The 15,583-nt window shown below is 39.2% G+C and overlaps 1 protein-coding gene across 1 annotated transcript in view; it reads left to right on the top strand.

The window, feature by feature from the left end:
- The window catches only part of AFF1 (ALF transcription elongation factor 1), a 957,397-nt gene that overhangs the window by 198,041 nt on the left and 743,773 nt on the right, over nucleotides 1-15,583 (top strand). Inside the window, exon 2 of the mRNA XM_085636540.1 lies at nucleotides 13,346-13,439. The gene's annotated coding sequence lies outside the window, so the exon portion shown is untranslated. The remainder of the gene's footprint in view (nucleotides 1-13,345; nucleotides 13,440-15,583) is intronic.

Below are 15,583 nucleotides of genomic sequence, written 5' to 3'. Positions count from 1 at the left end.
AATATCACTCCCATTTATCTATCTAGAACATACTTTAAGAGGAGTTCGTAGTGAGCAGCAAGAAAGCAACACAAACCTGAAGGACTCACAACTTCATAAGAAGCCACAACAACACCGAAGCAGAGAGTCCATTCAAAACCCCAATTCAACATCAAGATGTGACTCCACAATTTTTCCAGATGGCATCATACTGTATGGATTGTGGAATTGTAGAGAGTGTTGGAGAGCAGTCCATAACAGTGCTTCGCAAAGCTGCAAAGAATAATAAATGTTAATGTGTTTTTTTATTTTTGGCCCTTTTTATAGTTTTTTAGGTCGGCATAGGCAAAAAGACCTTTTGGAATGGCTTTGGCTTTTCAGCCAAAAACGTGCATGCGTTCCATTGCCTTCAATGGCAACGCGTGCACATCTGGAGATTCACTTGCGGGGGCGAGCGACTGGTGCCATATGTTATCAATTATGTCGGCGTCAGCCGCTCGCTCCCGCAAGTGAGTCGCGCAGGCCCCCTCTTCTCTCCACTTCCCCTGCTCGGTATCCTTTTGGCAACTTTCTGTGAGGTGAGCTTTTTTTTCCTGTTTGCTGCAGTCAGATATTCTCCTGCCTTCTTTTTTATAATCCTGTCCACCATCTGTCACATTCTCTCCCCGATCTTTCATGATTCTCCTGCCCACCTTGTCTTTTCGGTCTTGCTCAGAATCCGTCTTTAACTCAGTCCTCCAGACCCATCCCGATTTACTAACACTCATAACACGCATGCTCATTTTCCCGCCCAAACATGACCTTACGACTTTCTCCCATCCACCCTCTCCTTCACTTCTCTTCAGTAAAATAGGACAAGGCAAAGCCTTATTCAGAGATGGAACCTGGTTAATAAACCGATACATTAAAGCAGCGCTTCCCCCTGAGTCATTCAAATAGTTTTAAAAATACTATTCATTGGTACCTTGTCCTCAATATACTGGAGACGAGTGTTTAAATAGAACGCTCCAGGCAGGTAAAAGTTTAAATGAATACTTAATTCTGAGACCAAAGGAGATAAGAAGGTCTCCTCCCTCACCGATCAACAACTGAGTCTGTCCCTCAGAATCCCATGACCTCAGTGGAATGAGTCCAATGCCTTCAGACCCATAGTGGGCCTCACATTATAACACATCACACTTCTTCCCTTTTTCACAAATAGCGAAATAACCAAAAAGGAAGCATTATCAAAATTAAGAAAGAATTGAATTGCTTTCAATACCTACAATCAATAATCGAGATCGATGATGCCGCCTCATACATTTCTTCAGCAACAATTGCAAAGTGGATAATGGTGCTGAAAATACAGTTCCAAGCAGCACTATTGCACATACACTCTACCTACATACCTACCACTCTACTATGTCCCAGCGCTTTTCTCCCTTCCTTTTTGTCCAACGTTTTGGCGGTCTTTTCCACAGGACCATATTGTTAGACTTGTCTGCCTAAGAATGTTCTTTCCCCAAACTTTTTGCCTTAATTCTCCATTTTTGCTGTTCTTGTTTCTGTTGGCCTTAGGATTCGTTTTTCCCTCACTTTTCTTTATTCGATTTTACACATTTCATACAAAAAAGTAAAACATTACACAGCAAACATGGCAACCCATCACCGAGCAGACACCCTTGTATTTTAAAGTACAGGGCTAGCAAAGTCTTCGAGAGTCCATAGTACAGTTATTCTACTCATCATGTCATTAGACTGACTCCATGATGAAATAAAGTAAGAAAACTTGAACTATATCTGTAATAAGGGGGTATCCAGAACAGGGAGGGGTAGGGGGTGAGCAATGGGAAAACGAACAAGCATTTGCAATGCAATAGGTCTCGCAAGTACGTAAGTTTGAGCTATTAGCATTGTAATGATTTGGTTTTTAAAACATAAATAAAAGGCATTGCCATTTACAATGCCAATAGCTTAAACTTGCTTAAATGCGAGACATATTGCATTTAATTAGCAGGCATTTTAATATATTAAAAAATGGGTATCTGATATCTGTTTTGTTCATTTTATTATCTTCTAATTCATTGTAACACAACTTACATATAACTTGCTGTATAGACAATTCAAACAGTCCCTCTACAAATATATACACAGGTAACTTTTGACAGTTATCAGTATTTACTTTTTCACTTTTTAAACACAAGTCAACAGTCTGTGTTTAAATCTTCTAGTAAGTGCATCGACTACATATACAATAATACTCTGTTTTTTTAGACAACACGGTGTTACGTTTTGTAATCTATTCTTTAAAACTATAAACTGTAATATGTGCCCTGTTCTGCAACTCCTCCTCTTAGCAATTCTTCATTTTTCCTAGAATCCTGCTCAGGACCAAAGAAACAAAACTGCTCATCACCACAAACCTTTTCTACGTCTGCCACACTACCATTCAAAAGTGCTCTATTCAATTCTCCTAAACATAAAGCAGGAGTTTTCACATAGTACAGCCTCCTAATTTAAATTTGTACTGATGAGTGGCATAACTTATTTTGTGTTTTAAACTTTGCCTGTGAAAGATACATAGGAATTTTTCTTAATATATCAATGATTGCTGTTTAATACTACAAACACTACTACATTTCCATTTGTATTCAGGAGCCTGACTGTCTTCCTTGTACCTCTTCTGTTCTTCTACATTTCTAGTTACAATAACCTCTTTTGCTATAAGACTACCATTCTTCAAATTCATAATATCGTCCACTTTCATCAATAGCATGAACTAATCTGTTATCCTGGAGATACCTTTCTTCATTAAAGAAAGGCTCTGTACAAAAAGTATGTGTCCATCCTCCACTAAAAACTGTACAAAACTTGCTTCTGTTCTCAAATTGTTTCTTCTGGTTTTGACTCATGCACAACACTATCTTGCCAAGGTTCTTCATTCTATTTGGAATCAAAACTAAAAGCTCCTCTTCAAAGCACAGGCCTTATCAACTACTCTCTCAACTTGTTTTTTCTGTTTCACTGTATCTCTCCTTCTTCTTTGCTTAATTTACAACCACTTCACTATGAAACATCCTGGCCTTAATTTCCTTAAACTGCTTCTGTCTCCTAGTTATGTTGTGTCCATGTTTGTTACAATATTTTCTCTTCTTCCAATGTACACTTTGTCCATAGTCGTCATTGTATTTTCTTTATTTTGTAACCTTTGCAAATGCCCACATATATATTTAAGAAATTACTTTGTTCATTTTTCCAGTAGCTGTTTTTTCTTTCGGCGCTTTTTCTGCATTTTGCCCATTTTGTAACTCATTTCTGCAGAGATACTGCAGTTGCTTCTGTTGCTTTCTTATCTGAGCTTTTGTAGGCATTCTAACTGTGTCTAGTTATGCATATCTTGTTCTGTTAAAAAAAAAGTATATTTTAATGTTTACCCTAGCCATAGTACAAACTAGTTTACTACTGATGTACACATAATACAAAAACAGTTGTCATTTTATGTTGCAGTTTTAAATCTACAGATGAACCTAGCTATATTACTACATGCGCTTACTTCAGTATAGCAAACTCAAAGCAAAACACAAAACTGTATTTATTATTTAACTTTTAACATTTTAGAAGCCTGTCCTACAACACAGCTGCACCATATCTCACTTCTAACTTATAACTGGTGAAAGACCAGTTTATCCCTTCTGTAGCAAATTTTAAAATGAACATCAAGCCAAGGGAGCATATTTACAAGCCCCATGTGCCAAATCTTTGCATTTTTTGACTCACAATTAGCATAATGTGCTGGTCCATATTTACAAGGCCATGTAAAGACACTCTGCATTGCTTTTCCTGACCTTGCAAATACTGGCCATTTCCACACAGTACTTTAGGTGAAAGGAGCGTGCCATGGGTGTTCCAACGCAACAACCATGCAATTTGCCACATTTCGAGATTTGCAATTATTCATACACCTGGGAATACATCAGAATTCTATGACTCACCAGGGGAGATGTAGGGAGGCACAACAAGGAGAAATACTTTTATTTCTCCTCGTTTTTTCCTATTTCTATGCATGCCTTATTCTACGGCACACATAGAAAGAGGAAAACAGCACTCGTGATTTTTGTGCAGGAAGGTGTGCCTTCCTGCACAAAACAACCATCCCCGCAACACAGGCACCCTTGCACCATACTGCAAGGGTGCCTCCATTGGAGTATGACAGCCAGGTGTCTGCCAGCTCAGGGGAGAGCACTGAGATCCATCATATTGTTGTGAATATGACGCCTGCCTGTGCTTTGAAAGTAATGGCACACAGTTCAGCCAAATGGCTTGCAGCTCTGCACCGCATTACCCAAGTTAGAAGTACATAGTGTCTCAACAATGTAAAACCAAAAACACACCATAAGAGCTATTTACGTGCCTCTCTACCACTGTGTCACTGGTGTATTTAGCATCTCAGTACTTTTCTACTTAGATGTATCAGGTTTACATTTTGGGAAACGCTGCATATACAAATCTGCACATTAATCTATAGCTAACCATATATCTAACTAATTCTTCCAAGTACTTGCAAAGAGTGTGTGACAGGTTGCAAATATAATTCGTTACAAAACAAAGGAATCCACCTCTGGGGGGGGGAAAGAGTGGGGTCAGATATCATGGATAGTGGAAGGTGTGTATTCTACGGTGGTTGGACGTACACTGTGTTTGTTTAAATACCCCTCACACACCAAAATGGCCCTTGGTGTCATGCTTCATCATAGGGGTCTTCCGCCCCGCTGCGGGACGGGGCGTGCTACGACCTGCGACTACGCAGGAGCACTGATGATGTAGTGCTATGTGTAATGCAAGGGGGGAGTCTGGAGTGCAAGTAGGTGGGTGAATTAAAAAGACCTGGCCTCGTTAGACATAAAAACTTTAATAGGTCAAGGGAGGCTGGCGCTAATAAAAATGTGGTGCGGAGATGTCCTGCGTAGTGTGCGGATACTCCTAGTGAGTCAACATGTTTCGATGCTGCAAGGCATCTTTGTCAGGACAAGAAAAAGATCCCTCTTATATTAACTATGTTAGCTCTAATTAGAGACTATAAATGTATGTGTAAATGCAGACAATAAAGCATTTATATACAATACCTAATGGTATGCCTTAATCAGTGTCTGAAAGAAAGAAAAAAGGAAAAAATGATAACTGAATGTCCCAGGAAGCTTAACTCGTAGTACCTGCAAAAGTAAGCAGTTCGCCACATTGTGACATTTAGTGTTGTTTAACAATAAGCCTTTAGCGCAAAAGAGGTGTAGTGACCTGTTAGGGAAAAAGGAGACAATACAAGACGCACACACAAAAAACGGAAAACACACACTCTATCGTAATACTCTCAATTGGTGAGCAAATCTAGGAAAAATAGCGTAAGTCTGATACATACTTATATATATGAGAAAGCAATGCCTCATGAACCTCAAGAACGGTGTGGATAGGACGCGGTTACTCGATACTAACGTGAGAAAGAAAAAGAGTCCTTTATCTTCCGGAAGTGCTGGGAGCAAAAGAAGCGTCTGGTCCCTGAGACGGCCATGCCGTACTTACGCGCCCTGTGAAAGTCCCTGGCTCAATGTGAGTCCATCCCGCGGTTCCGCTGTACTGCGGGAGAATGCTGAAGGCACTCTATTTATGCGGGCAGTAATTGGTGAGAACCGGGAAACGGTTACACCTGGATCGTATTAGTCATCCGGGGTTGTGACGTAGCGGTACTTCCGGTTGTGAGCTAACACAGAGACTAGAGTGCTAACCTAGGTTGGTTGTGGGTTAACGGAAGGGAGTCTTCGTAAAGAACGTATGTATCAAAAAACCATTCTACGCTACCAAATGGGCGGCGGACAAAGTGCGCGATGAAAAACTCAAGGCGCTAGCGATTATGATCTATCAATTTCGGAGAGAAGTTTTTGGTGAGCCAGAGCAAAAAAAGGGAAAAGAGGGAAGAACGTGGTCACAGTGCATTTTGCTGTTCCTCAAGAGTGGTCAAGCACATGATTTAAAAAAATTGCTGTCCCCAGTGATAAGCGTCACCTGTAACGCTAACCCGTTAGCGCTACTGGAGGTTGTGATCAGCTCAATTGGGAGCGGGAGTAACATAACAAAACATAAATAAGACGCCCATTGTCTGGAGTGTATGGGTCAATAGGTTCACAGGACCCCGAAATTTATTATAAAATATTGAAGTAATAGAGTTTGATGTTTGGGATATCTCATCATAATCAGAGTTGGACTTCATAAAGGAAAATAAAATTGTTGAAAAATTGGAAAATCATGGAATATTTGAATAGTCATAGACAGAAAGTGGGGGACCAGATCAGATGTCCTCATTGATGAGTAATAATGGCACTATGTGAGTTGTGACCAAGGTATATCATCGTTGAGGCCTGTTATGTGGGTACCTAGACGGAAAACCCATCGTTGCTCTTTCTCAAAAAGACCAGGTACTACAAGTTAAGCTTCCTGGGACATTCAGTTATCATTTTTCCTTTTTTCTTTCTTTGACACTGATTAAGGCATACCATTAGGTATTGTATATAAATGCTTTATTGTCTGCATTTACACATACATTTATAGTCTCTAATTAGAGCTAACATAGTTAATAAAGGAGGGATCTTTTTCTTGCAGTATCGAAACATGTTGACTCACTAGGAGTATCCGCACATTACGCAGGACATCTCCGCACCACATTTTTAATAGCGCCAGCCTCCCTTGACCTATTAAAGTTTTTATGTCTAACGAGGCCAGGTCTTTTTAATTCACCCACCTACTTGCACTCCAGACCCTCCCCCTTGCATTACACATAGCACTACATCATCAGTGCTCCCGCGTAGTCGCAGGTCGTAGCACGCCCCGTCCTGCAGCGGGGCGGGAAGACCCCTATGATGAAGCATGATACCAAGGGTCATTTTGGTGTGTGAGGGGTTTTTAAACAAACAGTGTCCGTCCAACCACCGTAGGATACACACCTTCCACTATCCATGATATCTGACCCCAGTCTTCCCCCCCCCCCCCCAGAGGTGGATTCCTTTGTTTTGTAACTGATTCAATGTGGAGGACATATCCACCTCCGATGCCCTTGTAGGGTGTTGCCTCTACACTCCCCAATCTTGTTATCTATTGCAAATATAATTCTCCACAAGGTTCTAAAGAATGATATATTCCCCAGTAAAACTTTAAATACATGGGTTTGTGGTTGAATATATCAATACTCCCAGGATGATTGAATGAGTGCATAGGTCGTGCCAAGGTGATTCCCTAAGGATACAAGTATTGCATAGACGATTCCCTGACTATATCATAACTCCATGGATCATTCCATATCTGTATAATTACTGCCTGAGTGTTTGCATGAGTATATCAATAGTATCTGGGTGTCTGGATGAGTGTATGAGTAGAGTAGAGCATGAATGATTAGACAAGTGTGCAACTAATGCTTCAATAATTCAATACATGCATAGATACTAGGGGAATGATTAAATGAGTGCGACTTTAGCGCCTGGATAATTGCAAGAGTGCATACATAGTATATAGGTGATTTATAGAGTGCATGGATAGTGCATACATGATTGTTTAAGCCCACGCATAGCACCTAGCCCATTGGATGAGTACATGAATAGTGTTTCAGCAATTGGATACTGCCCATTTGTTTTAGGTTGAGTGGACAGGTAGTGCCTAAATGTTTAGATAACTACACAGCACAAAACATTTTGCGAATGACCTACCTAATATAATTTCTCAAATACTATTCCTGCTTTTAAAACATATATTCAGCATATCTCAAACAAATGTTACACTCAAAATATAGCTCACGCAAGAACTATCGAGGCATTCAGCACTATTAATCTGCCTCAATTTTAAACAAACCATGTTTAAAGAAAAAAACTACCCTCACCATATACTTGATATTTTCATCAGCCTTACTGAATATAGATCACCATATAAACATATATGCGATTTCTTATTAGATGTACACCTTCGAGCTATCTTTCCCAACATATATACCTCTCTGCATCTTTAAGTAAACTTAAAAGTCCTGCCCTATATACAGGTACGTGCAACCACACAAAACACATCGCACCATCTAAGCATATGCAAAGATGTCATAAGTTAAAAACCACAATGACAAACACTTCCCAATACATACCTAACAAGTATTGCTTCTTTCTAATATATATACAGGCGGACAACATGTTCTCATCTTTTATTTCCTACTACACTTTTCCTGTTTAATAATGTTACTAAAACTACTACAACTCCCAGAAGGCAAATAACAGATGTATCTATTCTGCACGTGACGTTTAGACGTTTGAACATTTTTAATTCCTCATTGCAACTTTCCACTAGACTATACTGTTATTTTTCAATAAAATACACTATGTAATAGAAGAGAAACTATTAATTTTTCTCTTACTTCCCAAAACATTCACCACTAACCTCTTAAACTCATACCCTCTAATAGAGTTCATCTGATATATATGTTTTTTTACATCACTGTGATTCTCCTTTTAATCAAACTCCCATATACATCTTCATTTCTAATTTCAATTTTTTTCATATTATTAAAAAGTTATATACATACCAGTAAATTGAGTTTGTAGATTATATTGTTGTTTTAGGCGCACTCTGTGTATACTTTTGACACTGTTAGGATTTGTAACTCAAGAATGGTGCAACTCTCGTACAAAACAACTCTAAAATGACAACCTCTTCAACTTTCCACTCTATCATCATGAGAAAGGCAGCAAATGAAATCATGTCTTTCATTTTAGACTACTGCATCTCCACTTGTGAATGGTTAGCATATGTTAAACCTTTCCCTCTCTTTCAAAACAAGGTTCCTGTCTGCCTATTTTCGCAATGTTTTCACGATCATTGTGCAGTAATCGCAAAAAAAACGGGAGTTCAAACCTATAGGTTAATTTAATTTAAATACTACACAACCGTTTATGAAATATTCCTGAGTTGGAAATTAAAACTTGCCATTACTTAAATTGTGTCATCACTCCTCGACTTTGAAAAAAAATGTTCTGTCTCTTTAACACCCTTCCTCCCCAACACACTCTTAGCTCAGTGCACCTAGCAACCCAGTGGAACCAGGAGGTCTCAATTTCACAGCACATTCTAAAATGAACATTCTGATTCCAAATAAGATACATCAGGTGTGCTTTACTCCGCAGATTCAAAAGCACATCCATGTCTGTATTACATTTCTTTTTTTAAACAACATCCAATAATAAGACTTCTTGTTAAGGCATCCAAAACACTACCGAATTATATTCACTATCATGCTGACAACCTCCAATGAAATATATATATTTTTTAAACCCCTCCATTTTAACTGCTTTTTCTTTGGAAAACTACCTCATTCAGCTCCAGCCTTCTCCTGACTATTATTGCTCCTTCACTTCAAAATACTTAGAGTATGGATGGTGGGCGACAGCTATATCTAGTGGGCTTAGGAGGCTACAAAGAGAGGTATTGACAGGGACTTGGGTTTACCAAATGTGCAGATTACTTGGTTTGGCCTGGGCGGGTTAAAGTTTCATCAATTGCTGGCTTTAGTTAAATCCATTGTGAATTCAAAAGCTCCTCACCTCATGCTTGTGCACTGTGGTGGCAAGGACCTAGGCACATTGACTGGGGTAGAGCTGGAAATCCTAATGATAAAGACGTTTGAAAAACTGATCTCGCTTTTCCCTCACACTGTCTTGGTGTACTGTAATATATGCAAAAAGAATAATTGATGGACAGAATGCAGAGCAATGTCAAACATTTACCCCAGTACAGGGATCTAGGTCTAAATCCATTGTTTTTTGCTCACCATGCCATTCCAGTTTGAACCCAGCCATATGAAAATCAGTCTTGACCCTGCACCCAATGGGAACAGTCCAGCCTGAATTGCCAGGCCAGGTCCTCCCTGGACTGGAAACAAGCATCCTAGGACCGGTTTCGGGGTTTCACCCCTCATCAGCCAAGATAGCTTGACTCCAGTAGCATGGAGAGCAAAGGATCCACATCTGGGCATACCCGTCCCACTCTGGGTGACATATGCCAAAAGAACAATTGATGGACAGAATGCAGAACAATGTCAAACATTCACCCCAGTACAAAGACCGGGGCCTAAATCCATTGTTTTTTTGCTCACCATGACTCTGCACCCAATAGAAACAGTCCAGCCGAACTGCCAGGCCTGGTCCTCCCTATACTGGAAACAAGCATCCTATGACCGGTTTCGGGGTTTCACCCCTGTAATATATGCCAAAGACAGAAATGGAAGGGGTCGAACAATTCTGTCCACAGATTGACAAAGCCAGGGAATATGTTAATAAAACTTCCTGCATTCCTCAGAGACCATCGCATGGGCTGTTTCTATAACAACAATCTGCGTTTTGACATGCATAGAATTTATAGAAATGGAATACCCTTCACAGATGAAAGCAACAGGGTGTTTCTAAATAACCTGAAACTCTGCATCTGGTCGTAAGTATGGCAGCCATATTTACACAACCAGCACAACAGCTCTTGTCAGAGCCAACATAGTACCCGAAATATTGTGAAGTCTTTTTCTAAAAGTTTTTTTTCCTTTCATTTTTGGTGGTCTTCGTGATGAAGAGACAATCCCCCCCCCCCTTCCCGAACACGTTGCGAAAACGGAAAGCATAAGTAGATATTAAATGGCCACCAACACATCCAAAAATAATATGTAAAAAAATCCATTTGGAACATTGCCCTACACATATTACTATTTACATACTTCTTTCAAAACATTTATAAAGTCATATTTTTTTTACTAAGTTTCTTTAAAAACCATTTTTCAGACCTTTTTCTGTTATCGCAGTTATTTGGGATGTCGCAATGACTTCGTTCACCGCGACAATCGTGTTTTTTCCCTAAAGTGTAAAAAACATATATACACTCATTTAACAGTATTTTACATACTAGGTGTTTATTGCTGTACACTTCAAACTCATGTTTTTCTAGTGTATCTCTAGAGCAACCATCTCTAAAACAGTTTTCGTGGTGAGGCCGGAGAGTGCGATGAAGTTGGTTATCGTTACCGCCTACGTTACGTCACGAAAGCAGAAAGCTAAAGCAGGAATTCAATAGCCACAACCACATTGAAAAAATTACAACTATTTAATTTTTACCATCACTGTACATAACTCATTATATAAAGAACTCTATAAAACATTTATTAGTATCTCAATATCTCTATAAAAATGGGTATTAATAATTCCCTGATATATTTTTTATACACTTCCATCAATATTCACGATGACGTCGTGATGTCTCTGTGATGGTACACGGGGGGCAATGCTAGTGGTTGCGGCGGCGGCGCTTATATCGAGCGCGATAAAAAAAAAATGTGGACACATAACTTGTGTCAGTAACACCTCCATTTCTCAAACATGGAGTCAGAGTATCTCCACCCTGACCCCTTATGTGGGCTTTCACACAAATTTTCAGCCCCGCCAACCATTCCCGATAGATAAAATGGCGGCCGCAACTTTCTGTTCAGGTTACGTCCAGCCAATCAGAGCCTTCCCGTTGGTGCGTGCATTCGCGATTCATCATGAAACTACTGTGAAATATCCACGCCCAGACATATCACTATAATTTTAAACTTACATTTCTGAAAAACTACTAAATAGATTTACACCAAATAAGCAAAAGGTACTTCCTTGAACTGACATCTACCTCCCTGCCAAATTTGGTGTCGGTACGTTCAGCGGTTCAGGTTGTAGGTGGGGCTAAAGGTTCTAATGGTTATTAACATTACTTACCCAATCTTATTTTATGCCCCAAATTCTCTGTCCCCAATGCACGGATCATTCCCAAACTTTCCATGACAGCCAGAACATACCTAGTAAATTTCTTGAAGATTGGTTAAACGACACCAAAGTTATAACCAAGTCAAAAAATGCTTGTCCTTTTGGAAACTAGGTCCGAAATACTACAACCTACTGGCGACCGCCAGTAGGGGGGGAGAGAGAGAGAGATTGTGTGTGTATGTGTATATATATGTGTGTGTATGTATATATATATATATATATATATATATATATATATATATATATATATATTGATATATACACATGTGTGTGTATATATGCATGTATATTTTTGTATGGATATGTGATGGTGGGTGGGAACCAGAACTTCCCTTTATTATACCATAGGCCCTCTAATCCCCTAGTCTTTGCTCCTTCTAAATAGTAGAAAAGTGTGAAAAGGTTGGTAAGGCAAGGTATCTTGAAGATGTAACATAGTTTTAAAAGTTGCTCCATCACTGTAGTATATAGTGTATTCTAATAATTTCCATTTCGCCAGAGTTAAATGGCTTGAACCACTATAGTCTCCATGCCACTCACACAATGATTCCAAAGTAAAGGAAAGCATGAGGAAAATATGAGGACAATAAGGCTGCATTGGAATGATACGATAAAATTGTAAATCTTGGACATGAAGGACGTGGACCCATAAAGTAGCAGAAAACTCAGACTCAAGACCACTATTGCTCATTTATTTAATTTCTAGAGTTAGGTTCACTCAATTTCGTGCTATCAACATAATTATTCCCTGAAACAGTCTGATGGAGATGTAAATTAGAAACTTAGCATGACTTTAATAAAAGCCTAAATCAGTTTATGATTGACTCACTTATTCTCAGGATAACTGGAAATTTATTTACTTTATTTAAAGAAAATTGACATGTTTAATTCACTTTACTTTAGTCCTACATCAAGCACTCAAGGGATACATTCTAACGCTAAGCAATTGAATCTATTTAATAAATTATCTGAACTTGATATAGAACCACCTCTCTCTGTCGCAGATAAGCCCTTAACAGTCTTTGATTACTTTGATTATGGGCTCACTGGGTCGAATCTACACTATGTATAATTCAACAGCAAATACAGCAGCACCCTGTAAGAATTGTCACATGATATTCTCAATAGTTTGCCTGGTAATCTTGCACTGGCACAGTTTTCCAGAAATACTACTGCGAATGTTGGTGAATTATAAAAAAACGTGAAAGTATGCTCAGGAGGAGATCAAAATCTGCACCTATACTTTTATATTTAATTAGTAAATTGTGCCCAAGGTATTTTAGAATTAAGATGATCACCTGTCACCATTATGAGGTAAACGTTACCAATTTAAAGTGCCTCTGCATCAGTCACTTCAAGAGAGAATCTCGTGCTGTTACTTATTAAATTAATATTTTGATTTTTGTCTATCGTCACCTAGAAACCCATTCTAGTGCTGCCAGCAAACTATCCTTATACCATTTGAATTCAAATTCATTGTTGATTTATTTTGGGTTTATAAACTCTCATGATACTTTATGCTTTTTCTCCAGCCTCTATGAATGTGTCTTTATCCTCCTTAAAACCTGCAAAAACAGCAGCCAGGGAGCACTGGATCTCCTGGTTAGAGGACACATACTTTTTAAGGTAAGCCTCTTTTTTTTTTTCTTTTTCCTGGGTTTGTTATGCATACAGAAGCTGCTCAGTTATTTTCCCTTTTTCTGGGTTTCCTGTTTATTCAAGCCAGACCATTTGATGCTCTCTCCGGTGAGGCCTAGCTGCTCTATCCATAGCCGCCACATTCACAGCCCATCTTTCAGTGCTTAGTTTGTGCAGATAGTTGTGGATGATGCAGGTTTATCAGAACTTATTTTTCATCACCAGACATCAAGCCTGAGAAACAGAGAGAAAGATAAAAAAGGGAGAAAGAAGGAGGAAGAGACCAATAGGAATATAGTGGCAAAGGCAGAAAGGAATAGAAATAATTGTCATTCTGCTGCAATGTTTAATGTAAATGTTTGTTTTCATTGCATGCATATTTATAGGAAGTGACCATCTTTTTCATCGTATACCCCCTGAAATTTGCCCTATCAATTTTTGCTGACTTTAGAACTCTGTGAACTTTACCTCTGCTACCAGTACTAAGATGCCTGTACTCCCTGTATTCAATAAACATGGTTGAATTAACATAGCTATAATTGGCCTATTGAGTTTAACAATAAATCCATAGTATATGGTACAAAGTATGGCCAGGGTTTGTAAGTAAAATGTAACTACTGGACTGCAGCACCTTTTGTATCATCCACTACAGAGGTAGTGCAAACATGGCTTCAGGGCTACCATTGTAGCCTAACTGTAACAGTGTTAAGACTGCAATTCTACCTGTCAACCTCTTTTGACAGGTCAAAACCTTGATTTTAAATATTAATGTCACCCCTATGTAGTAGGCCTTGTAGCCCACTAGTCAGAGTGCATGGTATTTAAAAGTAGGGCATGTAGTAAACGTAATGTCAGTATGTCCTTACTGTGACTAGCACCCAAAAGCTATTTTAACTGTGGCAGGGTTAGCCGTTCTATGTAGAAAAGAAGAGAACAGATTAAAATATTAATACTGTATCTTGGGAATAAGACCAGCTAGAAAAATCACAAAACAACTATTTTATTAGTTATTAAAAATCCAATTCAATGGTGAAGTTGACTTTTTAAGAAAAATCAAGGAAAAGTTAAGTTACTTGTAAGGTTAAAAGGAAAAGGAAGCAAAGAGAGTTCTTGTGGATCCACTGTCTGGTTACTCAAGGACTCTGCTGGTGTCCTACCAGACATCTGTCTCTGGGTTTGTTGTAGGTACAGTGGCTGCCTCATACTGTATTTTAGTGTTAAATGTGGGAGGACACTACTATTACCATACTACACTCCCCACACATTCTCAGCCCTCAGATACCAAGTTTCATCATATTCAAAATGTACAAAGTGGGTAGGGTAGGATACAGGAACTTTTACCCCAGTGGTTAGGGCATGCCCAGAAGCAATTCCCTTCCACTAGCTAGTGACAGGCATAAACGTGGCATTTCCAGGCATTCACTTCAGAATGTTTCCTGGACCTTTGGAAGATCAGAAGAGGATTTGACATGCTGCCTACAATATGAGAGAGGTCCTAAAGAACTGGACGTACTCCTGCTTGTACCCTGTGCAAACAAGTGCACTCTAGGGTCTATTGGCTGACCTTCTATATGGCTACAGGGAGAGAAGCTGCAGGAGGCCTTTTCTTGGAAGCACCCATCTGCCCAGTGGCGACTAGACCATTCTGTTGGCCTCTGCCTGACATCCAGTGAGCCATGAGGTCCTGTGGTGTATTAAAAGTGTACCCCTGTAGTGAATTGAGATTTAAAGGACTAAGGCAGTGGGTAAAAACTGCGACCAAAACAAATCTGGATGGACGATCCGACCCGTGCTCCATCACAGTCAGCCTCAAACTGCATCTAGCTCCCGGTCTACTGTAACCTTTGATTATCATTGGTGCTTTGTGCTTTTTGGTGCAATTTCTATTTAAATGTTTAATAATTCACATCTCCTATTCCCCCTGTTGGATTCTTGTAACTTTGGTGTCATTTTGTTTATAACATTTTACACAATTTTTCTAATTCAGGTGGATTTCTATTGTTTTGCATTTTGACCCCATTTCTGTTTTAGTACTGCATACATACTTTACACATTGCCCTAAATTAAGTCTGTCTATTGTGTGCGCCAAATCTACCAGGGGGTTTTGCTCACTTTAATTTAGTGACTTTGAA

The sequence above is a fragment of the Triturus cristatus genome, chromosome 2_1, assembly GCF_964204655.1.
Source record: "Triturus cristatus chromosome 2_1, aTriCri1.1, whole genome shotgun sequence".
NCBI classification, from domain to species: Eukaryota; Metazoa; Chordata; class Amphibia; order Caudata; family Salamandridae; genus Triturus; species Triturus cristatus.
This window is presented reverse-complemented; position numbering and strand designations above follow the sequence as displayed.